Here is a 6,526-nt window from a genome sequence, read left to right as displayed (position 1 = left end):
CACCTACAGGTATACCCTACAATAACTTTGAATATCACCGCTAATCTTGCATATCTGCAGTGATACACTTTCTACACTTTCAGAAACACTGGAAACACAGTGACAATGATAATGCCAGCTAATGCCAGTTCATATGTATTTAGACATTCTTTGCCAGGTGCTATTCTAGGAACTTTGCATGTGCGAACTTAGCTCTCACAACAACCTCTGAAATAGGTTCTACTCTGTTCCCTTTGTACAGATGTGACAGCTAAGACAGACAGAAGCTGGTAACTTGCTCAAGGTCCAGAGCTAATAAACAGCAGTGCTGGCAATGAGGCAGTGATTGAGGGTAAGCAGTACAGGATTAGCCACCAATTGTGTGTAGAAAACTTGAGATCATTTGTGACTTCTCATCTGTGTTCTCTGTATTGTAGATATTTTCATGGGAAATTGGGAGAAGTTTTATTAGAAACTACTAGCTTATTAAGGAACTACTTTCTTATTTTATCTTTCTGAAATGGTAGTTTCTCTTTTCTTCTTTGACAGTGTTGAGAATGGATATTAATGAATAAAAAATCGGCCAGGCATGGTGGCTCATGCCTGTAATCCCAGCACTCTAGGAGGCCAAGGAGGGTGGATTGCTCGATTCTGGGAGTTTGAGACCAGCCTGGCCAACGTGGCGAAACCCCGTATCTACTGAAAATACAAAAAATTAGCTGGGCATAGTGGCATAGGCCTGTAATCCCAGCTGCTTGGGAGGCTGAGGTGGGAGAATCACTTGAGCCCAGGAGGTCGAGGCTGCAGTGAGCTAAGATCACACCACTACACTCCAGCCTGGATAACCAGAGTGAAACCCTGTCTCAAACAAACAAAACAAAACAAAACAACAAAAAAAGAAAGAATGATAACTAGATGCCTTTATTTTCTGCTAAAATGGTGAAGTTTTTAAAAAACTGCAAAATGTTGAATTTTGTAAAGATACAATAAAATTCTTGAGATTATATATTACATTCATAAGCTTATGGTGGCAATGTAATTTGATAGGACTTCTTTTGTTAAATAATTTTAAAATGTGTTTTAAAGAGCACAAAAACCAGGAAATAAGGAGTTTATTTCCTTAAACTCCAAATTCAACTTTGGGGACTTTATCGTGAGGATGTAATGCTAATGATGCTCAAAATGAAGATATTTTGGAAACAAACAGAAATCAATACAAGCTTTGAAATTGAATAGACTCTGGAATGTGAGTCTGTTGCCTGATTCAAGTGAAACATCAACAGGTTGAAGGCATAGCATCTGAACCAAAGGGTAGAGGAATTGGTGTTTTTACTTAGTGGAAGGTAATTATGTGGATCAGTGAGCATTCCCACCTCAGTTTAGGCTTTCGAGTTTTCAGTGGTGGCACCTTTGGTAAGAACTGTAGCAGTATATGACAGAGCCAGGCTACATTTGACTCCTAGCTCTGCTTCTGAATGGTTTTAAGAGCCTCAGTTTCTAATCATTAAGCAGAGATAAAAATGCCTTTCTTTTTAGGAGTATTAAAATAAGACAATGTAGGCTGGACTCAGTGGCTCACATCTGTAATCCCAGCACTTTGGGAGGCCGAAGCAGGTGGATCACTTGAGGTCAGGAGTTTGAGACCAGCCTGGCCAACATGGTGAAACCCTATCTCTACTAAAAATACAAAAATTAGCTGGGCGTGGTGGTGCACACCTATAATCCCAGTTACTCTGGAGGCTGAGGCACAAGGATCGCTTGAACCTGGGAGGTGGAGGTTGCAGTGAGCTGAGATTGTGCCATTGCACTCCAGCCTGGGTGACAGAGTGAGAATTGGCCACAAAAAAAAAACAAAACAAAAAAACAAAAAAACAAGAGACAATCTGTATAAAGGGTCTCAAGAACATGGTTCTTTCCAGAAATGTTAGTTATTATTCATCTCTCGTTTGGCTTTCTTTGACATCTAATGGGGTAAGGAAGACCAAAGTATTTGGGGCTGAGTAACACAGGTGGGAGTGTTTGTCTTGCCTTTGGTGTGACAGTTCTCTTTGTGACGTGGAAAAAGTATTTTTGACTTTTTGCCACCAAAATTAAATTTGATTTAAATTTCAAGTGCAGTGACAAATAATCCTCAGTTATATGCAAACAACAAATAATTTGAGATTCTGTTTGGTCCTTAGGAGCAAAACTAATTGAAACCAGGTTCTGACGTTTACTTGCCTTGAGACTTTGAGTAAGTTAAACTTTCTATACTTCAGTTTCCTCATCCTTAAAATGGGGATAATAAGAGTATATCAGAGAGGTAGGAAAATTTAATTATTAATTTTATAGATTTATAACACTGTCTGAAACATATAAGCACTCTACATGTATTGATTGTTTCATAAAATACTTTCATGTATCTGAAAAATGTGAATGAGGCAATAATTTTTACACTTCTTGAAGCTGTTGGTAAATGTTTTATCATCATGCCACAAATTTTCCATATTTGAGTTCTTAAATGGAGAGAAGGGCTAGATTAGACTCTCCTGCCTTTAGTTCTTGGTCTTCATGAAGTACATAATATGTTATCTTGTTGTCAAGGTAACAGGATTCAAGATGGTTTTATAAAATGAGAATGGGCTCATTTAAAAAAATGTCAGGAAATGCTTTAGAAAAGGAAGTGTCTTAATAACAGGCTTTATTGAAGCAAAAGTGTCTAAATCTCATTGAAGGCAGAGAATCGATGGCAGTTTCATTGCCTTATTGAAAGCAGCCTGTATTTTCAAACAAGAACTTGGCATTTAATATCCCCACAATAATGGGGCAGAACTTTTGAGAGTGTGAAATGTGAAAAGCTGGTGAAGATTTTTTTTCCTGGAAAAAGACATAAAATAGCAGTAGATTTCAGTGACTCATGATGGCAGGGGGAGTGATTCGTGAAGGGATTTGACGGAATGAGTCTTAGCAGTATGAAGAGTGTGTCCATACAGCCATTTTCACCTAGCTTCATTATGTGAATTCTGGAACCAACTACTCGTGTTCTAAGCCAAAGATTAATGATAATAAAACAAATTTCAGGAAATCTAACTTGGAAACATATAACCTTATTTACATGTCACCCAATTTAAATTGGTCAGAAGAAGGATCTCTGCTATTTTGGCTTTGTACCAGGCATCCATTAGTTATAAGAAAAATTATATGTATTCTCTTTTTATGATCCCAAGAAAAGAGAAGTGTATGAGAAAAGAGGTAAGATATATGAGGGTTTTATAGCTTTATTGTTTGTATTTTTAATCTTCGTTTAGTACATACACTCTTTAGTTAATCTGATAACTGTACACTAAAACCAAAAAACATTGGCTTGTCCTAATTGTGAGTGGAACAGTTAGAATTTTGATTGTAAGAAATATAAATTAAAATTAAGAAATTTTAATTAATTAATTTTTGTTTTTTTTGAGACAGAGTCTTGCTGTCACATCTAGGCTGGAATGCAGTGGTGCAATCTTGGCTCACTGTAACCTTCGCCTCCCGGGATCAAGTGATTTTCCTGCCTCAGTAGCTGGGACTACAGGTGTGTGCCACCATGCCCAGCTAATTTTTTTTTTTTTTTTTTTAGTAGAGACAGGATGTCACCATGTTGGCCAGGCTGGTCTTGAACTCCTGACCTCAGGTGATCTGCCCACCTAGGCCTCCCAAAGTGTTGGTATTGCAGAAGTGAGCCACTGTGCCTGGCCTAATTTTTAATTAATTAAACACTAAAAAGAAGTCAGCCCTGCTGGAGACCAGCACTGGACTTTGTGCTGATGACGGATGCCACCTCAAATGATTCTAGCCATTCTCTTTTTTGTATTATTTGCTCCAGAGGTGGGAGGCAACCAATCAGAGGCTGAAGTGAAGTTACACAGTTACACCCTATGCAAATGAAGACTTGGCCTGTGACCAGTCTGATTGGTTGTGGGAGGGGACCAGTCAGATATACTTGACATTTTTCATCTGTGACACAGTGGAAAGGGGATTGTTGCAAAGGGTGTAGCCTCTGATCCTTTTGTGAGTTGGGTGTGGAGAAGTGTGGTTTTTCTTTTGATTCAGTTCTGGGAAGTCAGCATGAATCAGCCTTAGGTTCCTTGCCTCCAGACCCTATTCTCCTGCCTCATTTCCCTGTGAGAGATGTGATCCCCATAAATCTTTATGGGAGGCAGAGGGACCGATGTTTTTCTTCTGTAACTGCTTCATGCTGACTTGAAGTGCAGTTCCTACCTACTGGGGATCATGGAATTCTTTCCCTGTTCTGTCTAGTGGAGACAGGGTAGCTTCTTGACGGCTGTGATGGTGCCTTCACCAGGAACTGGCTGGAAACCTTGTCACATGATCATCTGAAGCTTGATGGTCTCTAAGCGAGAGAAAATAAATTTGATTAAAAGATTTAACAAACATGGTCCAAAGACCAAGGCATGTATAATTATTAATAATTGGCTGGCCAGAGGAAGGAGCTATGAACCCAACTTAGCATTTTTGATCAGGAGCCCATGACTCAGACAGCTGTTGTATCTTAGAGTCCCAATCGGCTAGTTTTCAGGCAGCATCTCTACTAATCCTAACTGGTTGACCTAAAAACAGCATTCTTATTCTACAAAAAGACGTAAGTACCCCTTTTCAGCAGCCAGGAGATCTGGTTCACTTCTATTTTGCAAAATGACTGCTGCTAAGGAGTCTATTTTATTTTGTATGGTGACAATACTTTGGGCCGTGTCATTCAAGCTTTCCATAAAATCCTTGAACAAATGTTGGCAATAGGATAAGGAAGTTGCAAGTCTGCTAACTCTAGTTCCTCCTCCCACTGTTATTCCTAGCCCTACCAAATGGAGTATGAGTTGGATGGCACATTTGTGTCTGGTAGTTGAGATTAAAGGCATAATGAGGGCTTGGTTGTTGGGAGCTATATTAATTTTGGAGGCTAAATAAACAAGTGTACAGGTTCCAGGTTAATTGGCTGGTAAGCATTAGTAGGAACTGATCCTGCACAGGAAAAAGACTCCTTGTTTTTCAGACAAAAATTGTTTCTTATGGTGAACATATGGGATAGCTTGTTTTCACTTTCCCAAGTGGTTAAGGTCCCTGCTAAGGTAGCCCTGGTTAAAGACTGGAAAGGACTTTGGGAAGTATCCTGAGTTGCCCTAGCAGTTCTGTTTTCCCAATAGAAGTCATTACACTTAGAGTCCACTAACAACCACCCAGAGGTATTTTCATACTGGGGAACCAAAAGGCAACTGATATCTCAGAATTAGTGCAGTCTTCCCAAGGCAAAATGTGAATGTAGCTAGTGGGCTTACTTTGACAGTACTTATACTGTATATCCTTTAAAGTGCCCTTATCCAGGAATGGTTTCCATGAAAACCATACAGGTTTTCTAAATGATGGAGTTTGGGTAACTGCATAGCTTACATGATTATGTGAGGGATTAATCTCTAGGGTGCAGTTACATTGATAACTTTTCAAGTTTCTCAGGGCCTGACCAGGAATGTGGCTTCTCTTAATACAAAGTGGTGCTTGGAATTTTAGCTCTGTGTGCATTGATATTGGGCCCCAAATGGGTTTCTGTGGGGATGCATTCCCAGAAAGGTTGCTCTGATAGGACTGGAGAAGGTGCTCGTCCTGTCATTGTAGCCCTTGTCATTTCCATAATTTTGAAGTCATATAAGTCAGACAGGCCTATTAACTTGAAGAGAGTTCCTCCCTTGTAGTTAGGGTGATAGCTTATTTTTTCAAGGGCCCAAGATTGGGCTGGGATTGGGATGGCAGTGCATTTGGATGATTATGGAGATAAAGAAAGCCGAGAGTCCTTTTTCAGAGCTGAGCCAGTGGTATTGAATAGTCTTTGTGTTGAATTTAAAGTTCTTAATAAATACCCAGAATCCATTAACAGCCGGAGGGGTAAAGTGAAGCTCTGTTGTAAAATAAGGCTGATTCCCAGTATGCATGTTCTCAGTATACACAGGCTGTGGGTGACCATGATAGAACAAAAAAATACTTATATGTTATTTTGTTCTATAGAATGGGAACTTCGGGGGGTGGATAACTATGCTGTCAGGAATTCTTGTTACAAAAATGAATTAAAACTCTCTGCTTAATTATTACAAAGGAAGTGATTCCATCCATTTGGAAGAAGGCAATTAAATTGCAAAAATATAAAAATGGCTATTATTATCCAGCCTGCAGTAACTATGCAACAGAGACACCAAGGAAGTTGGTAGGTATTTACTTATTTTTCTGGCTGTCTTTTAAAGAGGCACTTGAGGTCTTTCACAGGTTCACAGGTGTAGTGGCTGATGGGAGCTTCAGATTCCAGGTCCAAGGCTTCAGGTATCGCAGGCTTGACTCTGGAAAGATGTATCCAACTATCTAATCTTAGTACTTTGACCACAGAAGCTATGGCCAGTACCACTGAAAACGGTCCCTTCCATTACAACCCTTGCATGGGTTGTAATTGTTGAGCAGGTGAACCCCCTTCCATGTTTAATAAGTACCTTATCCCCTGGCCTCATTTGGGATTGCTGGTTAGTTCCCA

General features: G+C 39.6%; 1 long non-coding RNA gene across 1 annotated transcript; it reads left to right on the top strand.

Moving 5' to 3' along the window:
- The first annotated feature begins 5,328 nt into the window (after positions 1–5,328).
- Positions 5,329–6,095, top strand: LOC105737700. The gene is made up of 2 exons (XR_001113377.2): positions 5,329–5,630; positions 5,715–6,095. It is a non-coding gene; the product is annotated as an uncharacterized LOC105737700 (long non-coding RNA).
- The last annotated feature ends 431 nt before the right edge of the window (positions 6,096–6,526 follow it).

This window comes from Nomascus leucogenys, chromosome 17, assembly GCF_006542625.1.
Source record: "Nomascus leucogenys isolate Asia chromosome 17, Asia_NLE_v1, whole genome shotgun sequence".
NCBI lineage: Eukaryota > Metazoa > Chordata > Mammalia > Primates > Hylobatidae > Nomascus > Nomascus leucogenys.
This window is presented reverse-complemented; position numbering and strand designations above follow the sequence as displayed.